The sequence below is a fragment of the Oryza brachyantha genome, unplaced genomic scaffold (genome assembly GCF_000231095.2).
Source record: "Oryza brachyantha unplaced genomic scaffold, ObraRS2 ChrUN-Ctg46, whole genome shotgun sequence".
In the NCBI taxonomy this organism is placed as follows: Eukaryota; Viridiplantae; Streptophyta; class Magnoliopsida; order Poales; family Poaceae; genus Oryza; species Oryza brachyantha.
This window is the reverse complement of record NW_024427246.1, coordinates 362,678-382,379: the sequence shown is the minus strand read 5'-3', so window position 1 is coordinate 382,379 and position 19,702 is coordinate 362,678. Positions and strand designations below refer to the sequence as shown.

The window sequence follows — 19,702 nt, the reverse complement described above, 5'->3', positions numbered from 1 at the left end:
ACCGCTTTTGCTAAATTACTGTAGCTTTGTGCAAGTTAACCTTACCCTATCCTTGTTACCCTATTGCATTCATTATTCTCCCTCTCTTGGGTGTTACTTGTTGAGTACGGTGGTTTGTACTCAGCCTTGCTTATTTTTCCCCCACCAGAGCAAGTGCCAGAGCCTGTGTCAGAAGAAGGTTGTTCCGAAGGTTGAAGTAAGGTTCAGTCCGCCGTCGAGAGTGCCTGTGGTGTGGAGCCGTCCTCGCCAGCTGAAGCTGAAGATTAGATGGTTCAGTTTGTTTTCCTTTTCCGCTGCATTTCCTTTTTCGATAGATAATTGTTTTTATTTGTTTTTAAGTCGGGGAACTGTGTATTAATTTGTCATAGTGTGTACTCGGGCTGATGCCTGGACCGAGATTTAATACATGCTATTGTTCAGAAATTTGGTGTAAATTTCTGGGCGTGACATCAAAGCAGAACACCAAAGGCCAGCAGGATTGTTGCAACCTCTCCAGATTCCGGAATGGAAATGAGAAGAAATCGGGATGGATTTCATCACTGGTTTGCCAAGGACCGCTGCCGGTCATGACTCGATTTGGGTAATTGTTGATCGACTGACAAAAGTCGCCCATTTCATACCAGTTCATACTACCTACTCGGGGAAAAGATTAGCCGAGATTTACTTGGCTAGGATCATGTGTCTACATGGAGTACCAAAGAAGATCGTTTCTGACCGAGGAAGTCAGTTTACTTCAAAGTTTTGGCAGAAGCTACAGGAAGAATTGGGAACCCGACTGAATTTCAGTACGGCTTATCATCCACAGACAGATGGTCAGACGGAAAGGGTAAATCAGATTCTTGAAGATATGCTCAGAGCTTGCGCCCTCGACTTTGGTGGAACTTGGGATAAGAATCTACCCTATGCAGAGTTCTCATACAACAACAGTTATCAAGCCAGTCTGCAGATGGCACCTTTTGAAGCATTGTATGGGCGAAAGTGTCGTACACCCCTCTTCTGGGATCAAACAGGAGAACGTCAAGTTTTTGGGACTGAAGTTCTAAGTCAGGCCGAAGAGAAGGTCAGAATAATCCGTGAAAGGTTGAGAACAGCTCAAACCAGACAGAAGAGTTATGCAGATAATCGTCGAAGGGACTTAGTCTTCGAAGTAGGAAACTATGTGTACCTCCGCGTCAAACCTTTGCGAGGAGTACACCGGTTTCAGACCAAAGGAAAGTTGGCACCGCGTTTCGTGGGACCATACCGGATAGTGGAACGCTGGGGAGAAGTTGCGTATCAGTTAGAACTCCCCGCTAACATGGCTGGAATCCATGACGTGTTCCATGTGTCGCAGCTCAAGAAGTGCCTACGTGTGCCTGAAGAACAGACCAACTCCGAGCACATCGATCTACAGGAAGATCTAACGTATGTGGAGAAGCCAGCATGGATTCTAGAAACCAGTGAAAGGAAGACTCGGAACCGTGTGATCAGATTCTGCAGAGTGCAGTGGAGTCACCATTCAGAAGAAAAAGCAACATGGGAAAGAGAAGATGAGCTCAAGGCCGCCCATCCGCACCTCTTCGCCAGTGCCTCCGAATCTCGGGGTCGAGATTCCGTTTAAGGGGGGTAGGTTTGTCATGCCTGGAGTTTCGTCCCAAGCCTAAACCGTAAAAAGAAATCCGTAAATAACAATTGGCTTAATTAACTTAGGAAGAATCCCTCTAAAAGGAATTAATTCAATTAAATCGAGGCTCGCAAATCGACTAACTCGATTTAAATTTAAACTACAGAAGTATAAAATTTGGCCAAACAAATTAATTTAAAACTCGGCAAAAGTGGGGTTTTCCTTTTTCCCTCCTTTTTCCTTTCTTTTTCCCTTCCTTCTCAAATTGGGCCGAAGTCCAATTTTCCTCCCTCTCTCTTTTTCCTTTTCTTTTTCTTTTTCTTTTTCTTCCTGGGCCGGCCCAACCGAGCCGGCCCACTCCCCCTCGGCCAGCCCAGCCGCGCCGGCCGCTCCCCTCCGCCCGCGCGCGCCCCGCCTGGGCCGCCACTCGGCCCAGCTCCCGCGTCCGTGCCCACGCCGCGAGTCTGCGCCGCCTCCCTCGTCCCTCGCACCACTGACAGGTGGGGCCCACCTGTCAGTGACCGTTTCGCCGCCCCGCGCCAGCCCGCGCCGCGCCGTCTCCGCGCCGAGTCCGACTCCCCGCCGCCGCCGCAACCGCCGCCGCCGAGACCGCGTCGTCCCCGACTCGGTCTCCAACCTCCGCCCGCCCTAGCCTGCGCCACCACCCTATAAATCCCGAGCCACCGCGCGCCCTCGCTCACTTTCCGCCGTCCGCTCGAGTCGCCGCCACGCTGTCGCCGTTCGCCGCTGCCACGCAATCTCGCCACCAGTCGCCGGTCGTCGCCACCTAGCCGTGTCATCGTCTCCACGCCGGTGTCGCCAACCTTTCCCGGGCTCTCGTCGTCGCCGGTGGACGCCTCGCGCCCGCCGCAGCTCCTCCAACCTCTCCGCCGCCGCGTCTCGCCCGTCGCCGTCACCCGTCGAACTCTGCCACCGTTGCCGATCTTGCTCCCACCCGCGTCGCCACCACCTCCTCAACCTCGCCGACCTGCCCGCGCTCTCGCCACCGCCGGTGAGCACCCGCACCCTCCTCCCCTCTCTCTCCCCCTTTCTGGCCGACCGCCACCGAGTCGCGCGCCGTCACCGGACGAGTGCGAAGCTCGCCCCTCCCGCCGGCCGCTACGGTCGTCGTCGCCTTCGCGTCGCCGTCGTCTAGCCGCCGTCGCTTGCGCCCGCGCATGCCCGCGCTCGCCGCTCGCCAATCACCGTCGCCGCTGTTCAGCCGGGTGCGCCCGTGCGTCGCCGCCTCCGCCGTCGTCGCCGTCGCGCTGTCGCCGGACGCCGGTCGTCGTCGTCGCGCCGTCGCCGTCGCCGTGCGCCGCCGCCGCCGCATCACCCGCAGCTCCCGCCGGTCGCCGCCATCCGCCCGAGCCGTGCTCTGCTCCCCTCCTCTCCGTTCCCCTCTCGCTGACGAGTGGGCCCCACCCGTCAGCCGTTCCCCGCGCCCCTCCTCCTCTCTCTCCTCCCCGGGCCCGCGTGTCAGTCTCTCCCTCCCCCTCTCTCTCACCGACAGGTGGTCCTCACCTGTCAGCCGTCAGCTTCCCCTCTCCTCGCTGACATCAGCAGCCCCATTAATTGCGCAATAATTGATTTAGGACTTTTCTATTTAGCTAACAAACCTAGAAAACTTCTAAAATTCATAAGTAATTCATCTAGTCTCCGTTTAGGTCCATTCAAATTTCATTAAATTCATAAAATTGTCAAGAATCCATTAAAAATAGTTTCTTTTCCTGTTTCAGTAGAGTTTGTGCCTGTTTTATTTCTTTTTGTGCTCTGTCGCTTAGATTCGGACCCCGCCGAAGAGCCGGTTTACTTCGAGATCGTCGCGGAAGTTCCCCAAGGGCCAGAGCAAGGCAAGTGACACTCATCCTTGAACATATTGAACCCATTATTGCAAATTCCCCGCTTTATTTCTTCAAGTATGCATTGTTTTAATCAAAGTATTTACTTTATGCTATTTTCGGGTAAACCTTATTATTATGCCGTTGTTTATCCAACAGGCTAAAAAACTACTGAAACAGAGAAAGAAACTATTTTTAATGGATTCTTGGCATTTTTCTGGATTTAATGAAACTTGAATGGACCTAAACGGAGACTAGATGAATTACTTATGAATTTTAGAAGTTTTCTGGGTTTTTAGCTAAACAAAAAAGTCCTAAATCAATTATTGCGCAATTAATGGGGCTACTGACGTCAGCGAGGAGAGAAGAGGCTGATGGTTGACAGGTGGGGACCACCTGTCAGTGGGAGAGAGGGGAAGTGGGCGGCTAACATGCGGGCCCGGTGGGGGAGAGAGAGGAAGGGGCTGGCGGGGTGGCGACTGACGGGTGGGGCCCACTCGTCAGCGAGAGGGGAACAGAGAGGAGGGGAGCGCGCGGGCTCGGGCGGACGGCGGCGACCGGCGGGAGCGGCGGGCGACGCGGCGGCGGCGGCGCACGACGACGGCGGCGCACGACGACGGCGGCGCGACGGCGACGGCGCGACGGCGACGACCGGCGAGCGGCGACGGCGCGACGGCGACGACGGCCGGGGCGGCGACGCACGGGCGCAACCCGGCAGAACAGCGGCGATGGTGACTGGTGAGCGGCGACGGTGCGGCACGCGCGGGCGCAAGCGACGGCGGCCAGACGTCGGCGACGCGGAGGCGACGACGACCACGGCGGCCGGCGGGAGGGGCGAGCTTCGCACTCGTCCGGCGACGGCGCACGACTCGGCGGTGGTCGGCCGGAAGGGGGGAGAGAGAGGGGAGGAGGATGCGGGTGCTCACCGGCGGCGGCGAGAGCGCGGGCGGGTCGGCGAGATCGAGGCGGTGGTGGCGACGCGGGTGAGAGCGGAAGATCGGCGGTGGCGGCGGAGATCGATTAGCGGTGGTGGGGCGACCGGGCGCGACAGAGGAATGCGCGGCGCGGGGACGCTCACCGGCGACGACGAGGGTGGCAACCGGTCGGCGACAGCGGGACGAAGGTGGAGACCGCGACGGGGTGGCGCGGCTCGGAGCGGCGACGAGCGGCGGGAGGGAAAGACGGTGACGGCGCTGGCAGCGGGGCTTGGCGACCGTGCGACGACGGTGACGAAGGGCGGAGATGAAGGTGGTGGTGGGCAGAGGGGCGACGGCGACGCAAAGATGACGATTGCGACGAAGTGGGGAACGGCGGCGTGGAGACACGGCCGAGAGGGAGAGGGATCGGGGCGGCGCGGCGGTGAGTCAACCAGCAGCGCGGCGGGCGGAGGAGCTCAGCGACGGCGTCGCGAGGGAGAGGGGGATGGGATGCGGCGTTCAGCCGGGGAGGCGGCGACGGCGCAGCGACAAGCGGGCGGCGACGGCGACGACGGCGCGACGACGACGACCGGCGTCCGACGACAGCGCGTGGCGCGCGACCGAGCGCGGCGCACGGCGACGACGGCACGGCGGCACGGCGACGGCGGGCGGGCACGGGAAGCGTCCATGCGGGAAGGCGCGGGTGGCGCGAGGACAGCATGACGACGGCGGAGCTAGGCGACGGTCTGGCAGGGGCCGCCGGCGACCGGCGGAGTCCGACGACGACGGCGCGGGGGTGAGCTCGGAGGCGATGATGAAGGAAATAGGAGAGGGAGAGGGGAAACGCTCATCGGCGGCGACAAAGAAGGCGGCACGTCGGCGAGGGCGAGGCGGAGGTGATGACGCAGACGCGCTGCGGCTGGCGACGCGCGGGGACGAGATCGGCCGACGGCGTCGAGACGACGGGCACGGTGGCGGGAGGGACGAAGGGGCGGCGACGACGCTCGGGTGCACACCGGCAGCGACGGAGGCCAGCGGGAGATCAGCGAGGTAGGGGCGGCGGTGGTGGCGCGGGTGGGCGGCGACGTCCGACGGCCGACAAGAAGATCGGCGGCTGACGGCGATGGAGGGAAGCTTCGGGCGGAGGGGGAAAGTGGCGGCGGGGCAGCGGCACGGGGATTTTATAGGTGGTGGCGCCGGCTAGGGCGGAGCGGCCGGTGGAGACCGAGTCGACGACGCGGCGAACTCGGCGGCGGGAGTTGCGGCGGCGGGGGTTACGGCGGGGCGGCGGCGCGGAGAAGTCGGGGCGGGGCGGACTCGGCCGGCGCGGCGCTGCGCGGGCGCGGGCGCTGGCGAAACCTAGTCGCTGACAGGTGGGCCCCACCTGTCAGTGGCGCGACGGGAGGAGGGAGGCGGCGCGGACTCGCGGGCGCGGGCGCGGCGAGTTGGGCCGGAGCAGCGGCCCAGGCGGGGCGCGCGCGGGCGGAGGAGGCCGGAGCCGGTCGGTTGGGCCGGCCGAGAGGAAGTGGGCCGGCTCGGCTGGGCCGGCCCGGGAAGGAGAAAAAGAAAAAGAAAAAGGAAAAAGAAAGAGGGAGGAAAATTGGACTTCGGCCCAATTTGAGAAGGAAGGGAAAAAGAGAGGAAAAAGGAGGGAAAAAGGAAAACCCCACTTTTGCCGAGTTTTAAATTAATTTGTTTGATCAAATTTTATTGTTCTGCAATTTGAATTTAAATCCAGTTAGTCGATTTGGAACCCCGATTTAATTAAATTAATTCCTTTTAGAGGGATTTTTCCTGAGTTAATTAAGCCAAATGTTATTTACGAATTTCTTTTTACGATTTTAGGCTTAGGACAAAACTCCGGGCGTGACAGCACCCGGCTGAACAGCGGCGACGGTGACTGGCGAGCGGCGAGCGCGGGCACGCGCGGGCGCAAGCGACGGCGGCTAGACGATGGCGACGCGAAGGCGACGACGACCGCAGCGGCCGGCGGCAAGGACGAGCTTCGCACTCGTCTGGCGACGGCGCGCGACTCGGCGGCGGTCGGCCGGAAAGGGGGAGAGAGAGGGGAGGAGGGTGCGGGTGCTCACCGGCGGCGGCGAGAGCGCGGACGGGTCGGCGAGGTCGAGGTGGAGGTGGGGACGCGGGTGGGAGCGGGAGATCGGCAACGGCGGCGGAGATCGACGGGTGACGGCTATGGGGCCGGACGCGGCGGCGAGGTCGGAGGAGCTACGACGTGTCCGCCGGCGAGGACGAGAGGCCGGGAAAGGTTCGCGATACCGAGGAGGAGGCGATGACGCGGCTAGGCGGCGATGACCGGCGACTGGTGGCAAGATTGCGCGGCGGCGGCGAATGGCGACAGCGCGGCGGCGACTCGAGCGGACGGCGGAAAGTGAGCGACGGCGCGCGGCGGCTTTGGATTTATAGGGTGGCGGCACCGGCTAGGGCGGGCGGAAGTTGGAGACCGAGTCGGGGACGACGCCGTCTCGGCGGCGGCGGTTGCGGCAGCGGTGGTTGCGGCGGCGGCGCGGAGTCGGACTTGGCGCGGAGACGGCGTGGCGCGGGCTGGCACGGGGCGGCGAAACGGTCACTGACAGGTGGGCCCCACCTGTTAGTGGCGCGGGAGAGGAGGCAGGCGGCGCAGACTCATGGCGCGGGCACGGACGCGGGAGCTGGGCCGAGCGGCGGCCCAGGCGGGGCGCGCGCGGGCGGAGGGGAGCGGCCGGCGCGGCTGGGCTGGCCGAGGGGGAGTGGTGGGCCGGCTCGGCTGGGCCGGCCCGGGAAGGAAGGAGAAGAAAAAGAAAAAGGAAAAAAAAAGGAGAGGGAGGAAAATTGGACTTCGTCCCAATTTGAGAAGGAAAAAAAGAGAGGAAAAAGGAGGGAAAAAGGGAAAAACCCACTTTTGCCGAGTTTTAAATTAATATGTTAGGCCAAATTCTATACTTCTGCAATTTAAATTTAAATCCAGTTAGTCGATTTGCGAGCCTCGATTTAATTGCATTAGGTTCTTCCTGAGTTAATTAAGTCAATTGTTGCTTACGAATTTCTTTTTACGATTTAGGCTTGGGACGAAACTCCGGGTGTGACATTACCCGTCGTAGGAGCGAATAAGCGGCTGACTCGTACCGCGGACGAACGGCAGGGTCTCACGAGAGCGAAAAGCGAGATACGTGTACCCCGAGCGAACGGCGGGACGTCTGTCCAGGACGGAAGGTGGAACGAACGACGGCGTCGCCAGACACGCGCGTCACGAGCGATAAACGCGTAGGCCGAACGAATGGCTCCAGCAAGTACCGAAAACGGTAAAAATGAACGAATGGCTCGACCGAGGTCGCAAAATGGCAAAAATGAACGAATGTCTTGACCAAGAACCCAAAACGGCTAAATGGAGGGATGCATCACGAGGACTTCCTAGGAGGTCACCCATCCTAGTACTACTCTCGCCCAAGCACGCATAACTTCGCAGTTCTGATGGGATCCGATCCTTTAGTGCTGGTATGATCACATCCAGCATGTCCCGCACCGCCTGCCCCTTATGCTTCCCGCGCGTGGCCCTTACCCGTCCGCCCGGGGCCAACCGTGTCGTCGTAGGAGGGAATAAGCGGCTGACTCGTATCGCAGATGAACGGCAGGGTCTCATGAGAGCGAAAAGCGAGATACGTGTACCCCGAGCGAATGGCGAGATGTCTGTCCTCGACAGAAGGTGGAACGAACGACGGCGTCGCCAGGCATGCGCGTCACGAGCGATAAACGCGTAGGCCGAACGAATGGCTCCGGCAAGTACCGAAAATGGTAAAAATGAACGAATGGCTCGACCGAGGTCCCAAAACGGCAAAAATGAACGTATGTCTCGACCAAGAACACAAAACGGCTAAATGAAGGGACGCATCACGAGGACTTCCCAGGAGGTCACCCATCCTAGTACTACTATCGCCCAAGCACGCATAACTTCAGAGTTCTGATGGGATCCGGTGCTTACTGCTGGTATGATCGCATCCAGCATGTCTCGCACCGCCTACGCCCTTATGCTCCCCGCGCGTGGCCCTTACCTGTCCGCGCGTGGCGAACCGTGCCGTCGTAGGGGCGAATAAGCGGCTGACTCGTACCGCGGACGAACAGCAGGGTCTCATGGGAGTGAAAAGAGAGATACGTGTACCCCGAGCGAACAGCGTACGTCTGTCCCGGACGGAAGGTGGAACAAACGATGGCGTCGCTAGACACGCGCGTCACGAGCGATAAACGCGTAGGCCGAACCAATGGCTCCGACAAGTACCGAAAACGGTAGAAATGAACGAACGACTCGACCGAGGTCCCAAAATGGCAAAAATGAACGAATGTCTCGACCAAGAACCCAAAGTGCAACACGAGGACTTCCCAGGAGGACACCCATCCTAGTACTACTCTCGCCCAAGCAGGCTTAACTTCGGGGTTCTGATGGGATCCGATGCTTTAGTGCTGGTATGATCGCATCCAGCATGTCTCGCATCGCCTGCTCCCTTATGCTCCCCGCGCGTGGCCTTTATCCGTCCGCCCGGGGCGAACCGTGCCGTCGTAGGGGCGAATAAGCGGCTGACTCATACCGCGGACGAACGGCAGGGTCTCATGAGAGCGAAAAGCGAGATACGTGTACCCCGAGCGAACGGTGCGACGTCTGTTCCGGACAGAAGGTGGAACACACGACGGCGTCGCCAGACACACGCGTCACGAGCGATAAACGCGTAGACCGAACGAATGGCTCCGGCAAGTACCGAAAATGGTAAAAATGAACGAATGGCTCGACCGAGGTCACAAAATGGCAAAAATGAACGAATGTCTCGACCAAGAACCCAAAACGGCTAAATGGAGGGATGCATCGAGAGGACTTCCCAAGAGGTCACCCATCCTAGTACTACTCTCGCCCAAGCACGCATAACTTCGGAGTTCTGATGAGATCCGGTGCTTTAGTGCTGGTATGATCGCATCCAGCATGTCTCGCACTGCCTGCCCCCTTATGCTCCCTGTGCGTGGCCCTTACCCATACCCGTCCGCCCGGGGCGAACCGTGTCGTCGTAGGAGCGAATAAGCGGCTCACTCGTACCGCGAAGGAACGGCAGGGTCTCGTGAGAGCGAAAAGCGAGATACGTGTACCCCGAGCGAACGACGGGACGTCTGTCCTAGACAGAAGGTGGAACTAACGACGGCGTCGCCAGGCATGCGCGTCACGAGATATAAACGTGTAGGCCGAACGAATGGCTCCGGCAAGTACTAAAAATGGTAAAAATGAACGAATGGCTCGACCGAGGTCCCAAAACGGCAAAAGTAAACGAATATCTCAACACAGAACCCAAAACGGCTAAAAAGAGGGATGCAACATGAGGACTTCCCATGAGGTCACCCATCCCAGTACTAGTCTCGCCCAAGCACACTTAACTGCGGAGTTCTGATGGGATCCGCTGCTTTGGTGCTGGTATGATCGCATCCAGCATGTCTCGCACCGCCTGCCCCCTTATGCTCTCGGCGCGCGGCCCTTACCCGTCCGCCCGGGGAGAACCGTGCCGTCGTAGGAGCGAATAAGCGGCTGACTCGTACCACGAACGAATGGCAAGGTCTCATGAGAGCGAAAAGCGAGATACATGTATCCCGAGCGAACGGCGGGACGTCTGTCCCAGACAGAAGGTGGAACGAACGACGGCGTTGCCAGGCACGCGCGTCACGAGCGATAAACGCGTAACCCGAACGAATGGCTCCGGCAAGTACCGAAAACGGTAAAAATGAACGAATGGCTCGACCGAGGTCCCAAAATGGCAAAATTGAACGAATGTCTCGACCAAGAACCCAAAATGCAACACGAGGACTTCCCAAGAGGTCACCCACTACTCTCACCCAAGCACGCTTAACTTCGGAGTTCTGATGGGATCCGATGCTTTAGTGCTGGTATGATCGCATCCAGCATGTCTCGCACCGCCTGCCCCCTTATGCTCCCCGCGAGTGGCCCTTACCCGTCTGCCCAGGGCGAACCGTGCCGTCGTAGGAGTGAATAAGCGGCTGACTCGTACCGCGGACGAACGGCAGGGTCCCATGAGAGCGAAAAGTGAGATACGTGTACCCCGAGCGAACGGTGGGACGTCTGTTCCAGACGGAATGTGGAACACACGACGGCGTCGCCAGACACACGCGTCACGAGCGATAAACGTGTAGGCCGAACGAATGGCTCCGGCAAGTACTGAAAACGGTAAAAATGAACGAATGGCTCGACCGAGGTCGCAAAATGGAAAAAATGAACGAATGTCTCGACCAAGAACCCAAAACGGCTCAATGGAGGGACGCATCACGAGGACTTCCTAGGAGGTCACCCATCCTAGTACTACTCTCGCCCAAGCACGCATAACTTCGCAGTTCTGATGGGATCCGATCCTTTAGTGCTGGTATGATCGCATCCAGCATGTCTCGCACCGCCTGCCCCCTTATGCTCCCCGCGTGTGGCCCTTACCCGTCCGCCCGGGGCGAACCGTGCCGTCGTAGGAGCGAATAAGCGGCTGACTCGTACGCGAACGAACGACAGGGTCTCATGAGAGCGAAAAGCGAGATACGTGTACCCCGAGCGAACGGCGGGACGTCTGTCCCGGACAGAAGGTGGAACGAACGACGGCGTCGCCAGGCATGCGCGTCACGAGCGATAAACGTGTAGGCCGAACGAATGGCTCCGGCAAGTACTTGTCACGCCCAGAAATTCCTCACACGAATTTCTGAACTTAATTGTGTATTAAATCCCTGTCCAGGACCAGCCAGGGTACACAAGAAGACAATGTTGATTACATAACCATCGTTCTGAGAAACAACTGAAAAATTACACTTCTTCTAGCGGAAATGCAGCGGAATGAAAAAGGTAGACTAGCCCCAGCGGGAACGGCTCCAATCCACAGGCAACGCTTCGACGGCGGAACAGCTCACTCCTGAGAGGCACCTCCATCAGACTCGACTTCTAGCTCTGGGGTGGGAAAGTTAAGCAAGGCTGAGTACAAATCACCGTACTCAACAAGTAACACGGACAAGGGGAAGATAAATGATGCATATGGATTAACAAGGACAGGCTAGGGTTAGTTGCAGTAAAGCAGCAGTTTAAACAAATAACAGGGATTAAAAACAACAAAGGTAATTAAGTACAGTAAAGCACAAGTAAATAACAGTTGTAAAGTACCACAACACTGTTCAACGTTACACCACGTTGCAACAGGCCCAACCACTACTCAACGTTACACCACGTTGCAGTAGTCCCGAGTGATAACCAATTACTCAAGTTATTAAGGGTTCACTAATCACAGTGAAGCTGGGAGTTCGCCCGTAACCGTGGGCACGGCTATTCGAATAGTTTATACTCTGATCAGAGGTGTACTACTGTACCCACAAGACACGACTCCACTACACTTGAACGTGCACCGACATACCACCATGGTATACCGGAAAGGAGACCGTGATAGGACCCGTTACACAACCCTCCCTATTTAATCGTACCACACTTTAGGTTTCACCCCCTCCTTTACACCAAGTCGGGCAGTCCCCTCTTGTGCCTTGGTAGATCTGGAAGCAGGAAAAGCTTTCGTTACACCACGATTGCCCGTCCATACTCCATCACGCCTACCCTTGCCTGGGTACGTCAAATAGTTCGAAGTCATGCTTCAAATCCCACCTTACCCATTTCGGCATGTGGTTAGCAGTTATTTACTTCCAGGGTTTCCCGTGAACCAGTCCTTAATTACCATGGGTGCGACTCTCAAAACCATGCACCCACAGCCCACCATTATCAATATTTTAGTTGACATTAACCCGAACCGGGTAGTGAATCAATGTCTCAGCTATTCAGAACTAAGCATGATTAAATGTGATCCCATGAGCTATTTGTTCTAAGCATGGCTAAGCATTAACCTAGGCCTAATTCTAATCAAGTTACCCCTGGTCCAGCAATGAATAAAGTTGGATAAACAACGGCATAACAATAAGGTTTACCCGAAAAAATAACATAAAGTAAATACTTTGATTAAAACAATGCATATTTGAAATAAATAAGCGCGGAATTTGCAATAATGGGTTCAATATGTTCAAGGATGAGTGTCACTTGCCTTGCTCTGGCCCTTGGGGAACTTCGGCGACGATCTCGAAGTAAACCGGCTCTTCGGCGGGGTCCGAATCTAAGCGACAAAGCACAAAAATAAATAAAACAGGCACAAACTCTACTGAAACAGCAAAAGAAACTATTTTTAATGGATTCTTGACAATTTTATGAATTTAATGAAATTTGAATGGACCTAAACGGAGACTAGATGAATTACTTATGAATTTTAGAAGTTTTCTGGGTTTTTTAGCTAAACAGAAAAGTCCTAAATCAATTATTGCGCAATTAATGGGGCTGCTGACGTCAGCGAGGAGAGAGGAAGCTGACGGCTAACAGGTGGGGACCACGTGTTGGTGAGAGAGAGGGGGAGGGAGAGACTGACACGCGGGCCCGGGGAGGAGAGAGAGGAGGAGGGGCGCGGGGAACGGCTGACGGGTGGGCCCCACTCGTCAGCGAGAGGGGAACAGAGAGGAGGGGAGCAGAGCGCGCGGCTCGGGCGGACGGCGGCGACCGATGGGAGCGGCGGGCGACGCGGCGGCGACGACCGGCGAGCGGCGACGGCGCGACAGCGACGACGACCGAGGCGGCGACGCACGCGGCGCAACCCGGCAGAACAGCAGCGACGGCGACTAGCGAGCGGCGAGTGTGGCACGCGCGGGCGCAAGCGATGGCGGCTAGACGTCGGCGACGCGAAGGCGACGACGACCGTAGCGGCCGGCGGGAGGGGCGAGCTTCGCACTCGTCCGCCGACGGCGCGCGACTCGGCGGCGGTCGGCCGGGAAGAGGGAGAGAGAGAGGAGAAGGATGCGGGTGCTCACCGGTGGCGGCGAGAGCGCGGGCGGGTCGGCGAGGTCGAGGCGGAGGTGGCGGCGCGCGTAGGAGCGGGAGATCGGCAACGGCGGCGGAGTTCGACGGGTGACGATCACGGGCGAGACGCGGCGGCGGAGAGGTTGGAGGAGCGGCGGCGAGCGCGAGGCGTCCACCGGCGACGACGAGAGCCCGGGAAAAGTCGGCGACACCGAGGTGGAGACGATGACGCGGCTAGGCGGCGACGACCGGTGACTGGTGCCAAGATTGCGCGGTGGCGGCGAGAGGCGGCAGTGCGGCGGTGAGTTGAGCAACGGCGGAAAGTGGGCGACGGCGCGCGGCGGCTTGGGATTTATAGGGTGGCGGCACCGGCTAGGGCGGGCAGAGGTTGGAGACCGAGTCAGGGACGACGCGGTCTCGGCGGCGTCCGTTGCGGCGGCGGCGGTTGCAGCGGCGGCGTGGAGGTGGACTCGGCCGGCGCGGCGCGGGCGTGAGCGTGGGGAAAATGGTCGCTGACAGGTGGGCCCCACCTGTCAGTGGCGCGAGAGGGGAGGGAGGCGGCGCGGACTCGCGGCGCGGGCGAGCAGGCGAGCTGGGCCGGAGCCGCGGCCCAGGCGGGGGCGCGCGCGGGCAGAGGGGAGCGGCCGGTCGGCTGGGCCGGCCGAGGGGGAGGCGGTGGGCCGGCTCGGCTGGGCCGGCCCGGGAAGGAAAAGAAAAAAGAAAAAGAAAAGGAAAAGAAAGAGGGAGGAAAATTGGACTTCGGCCCAATTTGAGGAGGATGGGAAAAAGAAAGGAAAAAGGAGGAAAAAAGGAAAACCCCACTTTTGCCGAGTTTTAAATTAATTTGTTTGGCCAAATTTTATACTTCTGCAATTTAAATTTAAGTCCTGTTAGTCGATTTGCGAGCCTCGATTTAATTGAATTAGGTTCTTTTAGAGGGATTCTTCCTGAGTTAATTAAGCCAATTGTTATTTACGGATTTCTTTTACCGATTTAAGGCTTAGGACGAAACTCCGGGCGTGACAAACCTACCCCCCTTAAACGGAATCTCGACCCCGAGATTCGGAGGCACTGGCGAAGAGGTGCGGATGGGCGGCCTTGAGCTCATATTCTCTTTCCCATGTCGCTTCTTCTTCTGAGTGGTGGCTCCACTGAACTCTGCAGAATCTGATCACACGGTTCCGAGTCTTCCTTTCACTGGTTTATAGAATCCGTGCTGGTTTCTCTACATAAGTCAGATCTTCCTGTAGATCGATGTGCTCGGAGTTGGTCTGTTCTTCAGGCACACGGAGACACTTCTTGAGCTACGACACATGGAACACGTCATGTATTCCGGCCATGTTAGCAGGGAGTTCCAACTGATACGCCACTTCTCCCCTGCGTTCCACTATCTGGTATGGTCCCACAAAACGCGGTGCTAATTTTCATTTGGTCTGAAACCGGTGTACTCCTCGCAAAGGTGTGACGCGGAGGTACACATAGCCTCCTGCTTCGAAGGATAAGTCCCTTCGACGATTATCTAGATAGCTCTTCTGTCTGGTTTGGGCTGTTTTCAATCTTTCACGGATTATTCTGACCTTCTCTTCACCTGGCTTAGAACTTTAGTCCCAAAAACTTGACGTTCTCCTGTTTGATCCCAGAAGAGGGGTGTACGACACTTTCGCCCATACAATGCTTCAAAAGGTGCCATCTGCAGACTGGCTTGATAGCTGTTGTTGTATGAGAACTCTGCATACGGTAGGTTCTTATCCCAAGTTCCACCAAAGTCGAGAGCGCAAGCTCTGAGCATATCATCAAGAATCTGATTTACCCTCTCTGTCTGACCATCTGTCTGGGGATGATAAGCCGTACTGAAATTCAGTCGGGTTCCCAATTCTTCCTGCAGCTTTTGCCAAAACTTCGAGGTAAACTGACTTCCTCGGTCAGAAACGATCTTCTTCGGTACTCCGTGTAGACACATGATCCTGGCCAAGTATATCTCGGCTAATCTTTTCCCTGAGTAGGTAGTGTGAACTGGTATGAAATGAGCGACCTTCGTCAGTCGATCCACGATCACCCAAATCGAGTCATGACCGGCAGCAGTCCTTGGTAAACCAGTGATGAAATCCATCCCGATTTCTTCCCATTTCCATTCTGGAATCTGGAGAGGTTGCAACAGTCCTGCTGGCCTTTGGTGTTCTGCTTTGACTCGTTGACAAACATCGCACAAGGCGACATATTCTGCAATTTCTCTCTTCATACTAACCCACCAAAACATTTCTTTGAGATCCTGATACATCTTAGTACTCCCGGGGTGAATAGAGTACTGGGTTTGATGAGCTTCTTGGAGTATCAACTCCTTCAACTCCCTGTTATCTGGTACGCACAACCTGTTTCCCATCCAAATTGTTCCATGTTCATCTTCTGAAAAATCTCGAGCTTTACCAACTCGCATATTTTTCTTCAGCTCGGCTATCTCCGGATCATTGGCTTGGGATTGGCGAACTTGATCCACCAAAGTGGGCTGCGCTTCTAGGGCTGCCACAAAACCTTCTTCGACTAAACCCAAATTTAGTCGTTCAAACTCCTGTTGCAACTGCTCACAAACTTCCGTTGACATCGCAGCGTTGCAGTAATTCTTCCGGCTCAAAGCATCGGCAACTACATTTGCTTTGCTTGGATGGTAATGGATACTTAAATCATAATCCTTGATCAATTCCAACCATCTTCGCTGACGGAGGTTCAAATCCGGTTGTGTAAAGATATACTTTAAACTCTTATGATCCGTATATACTTCACACTTGTTACCGATTAAGTAGTGTCGCCAAATCTTTAGGGCATGCACCACAGCTGCTAGTTCCAAATCATGAGTCCGGTAGTTACCCTCATGTGGTCTCAACTGACGAGAGGCGTAAGCAACCACCTTTCCTTCTTGCATTAGCACACATCCCAGTCCTGATCTGGATGCGTCACAGTAAACCTGGAAGTCCTTCGTTTCATCCGGCAAAACCAACACGGGTGCCGAAACCAACCTTTGCTTGAGCTCTTCAAAACTCCTATCGCTCTCACTTGACCACTTGAACTTCTCTTCCTTTTTCAACAACTGTGTCATTGGCTTGGCTATCTTCGAGAAATTCTCAATGAACCGGCGGTAATAGCCCGCAAGTCCTAAGAAACTCCTGATTTGGGAAACCGTCTTAGGCGGGGTCCACTTGATTACTGACTCCACATTACTGGGGTCCACTGCTACACCTTGGGCATTGATCACATGGCCGAGGAACTTCACTTCGTGCAGCCAAAAATCACACTTGCTAAACTTAGCATACAACTGGTGTTCTCTTAGCTTCTCTAGCACAATCCGCAAATGTTGCTCGTGCTCTTTTTCTGACTTGGAGTAGATAAGAATGTCATCAATGAAGACAACCACAAACTTATCCAGGTATTCCATGAACACCTTATTCATGAGATTCATGAAAAATGCCGGGGCATTGGTAAGTCCAAACGACATTACCGTACATTCATACAAGCCGTAGCGAGTAGTGAATGCCGTCTTGGGAATATCTTCTTCCCGAATTCTTAACTGATGATACCCTGATCTCAAATCGATCTTGGAGAAAACTTTGGCTCCCTTCAACTGATCGAACAGATCATCAATCCTTGGCAGAGGATACTTATTCTTGATGGTAACATCGTTCAAAGCACGGTAGTCCACACACATTCTCTTAGTTTTGTCCTTCTTCTCAACAAAAATAACCGGGGCACCCCAAGGCGAGGTACTCGGTCGGATATAACCTTTCTGAAGCTGTTCATCCACTTGCTTCTTCACTTCAGCCATCTCGATGGCTGCCATCCTGTAGGGTCTCTTATAGATCGGTGCGGTTCCTGGTACCAAGTCAATACGGAACTCGATCTCCCTTTCTGGCGGCATTGTCGTGAGATCATCTGGAAACACCTCCGGATACTCACAAACCACTGGTATGTCTTCCAACTTCTTTGGGTCTTTAACTTTTTCCGAGGGTTGCTCTTCGGCTTCCATCTGATTCAAACAAGTCCTGGTTGACACTGACTCCGGCGACTGATAAGTCACCACTTTACCACCTTCACCGGTCAAGGTGACTGTACGCTTGGCACAATCAATCACTCCTTGATGCTTGGTAAGCTAGTCCATTCCCAAAATGACATCTAGGTCTTTAGATTCGAGAAGGATGAGATTTGCTAGAAAGGGTGTCCCTTGGATTTCTACGGGCACGTCAGGGCTATAAAGGTCCGAAAACATACTATGCCCTGGAGTATTAACCCGCATCGGGTTTCTTAACTTTTCCCTTCCTAACCCAAGCAATCCCACAAACTTTCTTGAAATAAAAGAGTGTGTAGCACCAGAATCAAAAAGTACTGTAGCAGGTACGGAGTTGACAAGAAACGTACCCAGTATTACTTCTGGCGCAGCATGTGCTTCTTCGGCGGTGACGTGATTCACGCGAGCTTGCACGAACATTTGCCCACTGCGCTTCGGCTTCGGGCACTTGTCGGCAAAGTGACCAGGGTCGCCACAGTTGTAGCACACCCCAGGCTTTGCACCTGCATCCTTCCTGACTGGAGGAGGTTGAGCGGTTGGTGGAGGAGCATTCTGTTGCCGGGGAGCTGGTGCAGGGGGAGCGCGTTGAGGTGGAGCACGCTGGGATGAACCACTGGAGAAGTTGCTAGGGTTGTAGGGACGATGTTGGCGGACAATAAAGGTTGATTGCCCGTGCTGCTGATTCGAAGGATAGGGGCCGGTGTGGAATCGGGGCTTCTGAGGAGGCGGCTGGTTAGACCTGAACTGGGAAGCCTTCCTCTTCTTATCCATCTGGAGGTGCTGGTCCTCTTGACGGATGGCTTTATCCACTAGCTTCTCAAAGTTGGCATACTCGCCCGAAAGCAACTGCTTCTTCAGTTCATCATCCAAGCCTCCGAGGAACTTTTCTTGTCTTTCGGCATCAGTGCGGACATCCTCGGGAGCGTATCGCGCTAGGCGATTGAACTCATGAAGGTACTCTGTCACCGTCTTGGTACCTTGCTGCAAAGCGCGGAACTCACGCTTCTTCTGTGTGACTATCCCGTCGGGGATATGGGCCTTGCGGAAATTAAGACAGAATTCCGCCCAAGTCACTTCCGTGGTAGCGGTGCGGGTAGCCAGGAAATTATCCCACCAAGCAGAGGCGGGACCCATCAGTTGATGTGCGGCAAAGGAGACCTTCTCTTGGTCAGTGCACTGCAGTAGGTTGAGCTTCTTCTCAATGGCATGGAGCCAATCACTTGCCTCCATGGGGTTGGTAGTGCTTGAGAAGGTCGGGGGACGAACACGGAGAAACTCCGGCAACTTGGACTGCACAGGGGGTGGTCCCTGCTGTTGCTGGTTATTCTGGTTCTGATTCAGAAGCTGCTGTAGCACTTGTTGATGTTGCTGCTGTTGCTGTTGCATCTGCTACATCATCCAAGAGAGCATCTGCGTCTGGTTAGCAAGAATCTGGGGGAGCGACGGGTTCTCTGGTGGAGGCGGTGGGGGCGGTCCTCCGGTGCTGGACTGGTCGGTGTCGCGGTTGCCGTGACGGGTGTTCACCATTTGCAGGAGCGGGAGGACAGAAAGAGAAAGAAGAAAAAGAAACGGCTAAGCAAACAGGGGCTTTATTTAATTAGTGAACTATAATTGTCTTGTTTAAGAAACACACTTAAAAACCACACAACTCCTGGCGGCACAACCATAACCCCACTACTGCAATGGTTCACCACTAGCCCCAAGCGAAGCAAACCTAACACACCAAAACTAGCACACAATGACTAAAACGAAGCTAAAGGCGACGTCTAGGGCACGGAAGGGGAGCGACGATCGACGACCGGAGACGGATCTTCTTCCTCGTCTTCAGAGCGGCTTCTTGAGTTGCTGGAGAGGCCATCTTCATCTTCACCAGAAGCGGACTCACTGCTGCTTGAGACTGAGACGACCTTGTTGCGGTTCCTTGCAGCGTTGAACGGGGAGACACCTTCCTCAGGCACTAGGGTCAGAGAGGTTGGCACCATCTGCATCAGGGGTCTTGGTTCATCCGGGGCACCAGGGTAAGACTGAACTCTTGGCGGCCCACGGGTTCACTTCCTTGCCGTAGTGCGAAACCTTGCACCTCCGGGCTCTAGGAGTCCTTTAAGCCTGGCGTTCTCCTTCTTCAAGCGGTCAACCTCATCTTGCAGACGGACGATCTGGGTGAGCTTGGCGTCGTTCAAGGCCTTGGACGCTTCATGGAGATCGTGATGCATCTGGTCGAGGCCCTGCAGCACCGTGCACATCCTACCGAAGGTAGGGTCTTGCTCACTTCGGGCAGACCGAAACCTACTGACCATGGAATTGGGTCCACGACCAGGGTGATACCGGTAAGCCGAATGCCGAAACGTCAGGTCATGCCTAGCCCTGAGTGTTGTCATCAGACTGTAAGCA

The 19,702-nt window shown here is 55.9% G+C and overlaps 6 non-coding genes and 1 pseudogene across 6 annotated transcripts; all 7 read right to left on the bottom strand.

Moving 5' to 3' along the window:
- Nucleotides 1–7,751: 7,751 nt before the first annotated feature.
- On the bottom strand, nucleotides 7,752–7,870 carry LOC121056520. Its single transcript, XR_005813378.1, has one exon. It is a non-coding gene; the product is annotated as a 5S ribosomal RNA (ribosomal RNA).
- A 371-nt stretch (nucleotides 7,871–8,241) lies between these two features.
- On the bottom strand, nucleotides 8,242–8,359 carry LOC121056519. Its single transcript, XR_005813377.1, has one exon. It is a non-coding gene; the product is annotated as a 5S ribosomal RNA (ribosomal RNA).
- A 355-nt stretch (nucleotides 8,360–8,714) lies between these two features.
- Nucleotides 8,715–8,833, bottom strand: LOC121056493. The gene has a single exon (XR_005813351.1). It is a non-coding gene; the product is annotated as a 5S ribosomal RNA (ribosomal RNA).
- A 372-nt stretch (nucleotides 8,834–9,205) lies between these two features.
- Nucleotides 9,206–9,324, bottom strand: LOC121056448. Its single transcript, XR_005813306.1, has one exon. It is a non-coding gene; the product is annotated as a 5S ribosomal RNA (ribosomal RNA).
- A 378-nt stretch (nucleotides 9,325–9,702) lies between these two features.
- LOC121056385 lies at nucleotides 9,703–9,821 on the bottom strand. The gene has a single exon (XR_005813245.1). It is a non-coding gene; the product is annotated as a 5S ribosomal RNA (ribosomal RNA).
- Nucleotides 9,822–10,177: 356 nt separating this feature from the next.
- Nucleotides 10,178–10,288, bottom strand: LOC121056557 (annotated as a pseudogene).
- A 372-nt stretch (nucleotides 10,289–10,660) lies between these two features.
- LOC121056522 lies at nucleotides 10,661–10,779 on the bottom strand. The gene has a single exon (XR_005813380.1). It is a non-coding gene; the product is annotated as a 5S ribosomal RNA (ribosomal RNA).
- Between the last annotated feature and the right edge of the window lie 8,923 nt (nucleotides 10,780–19,702).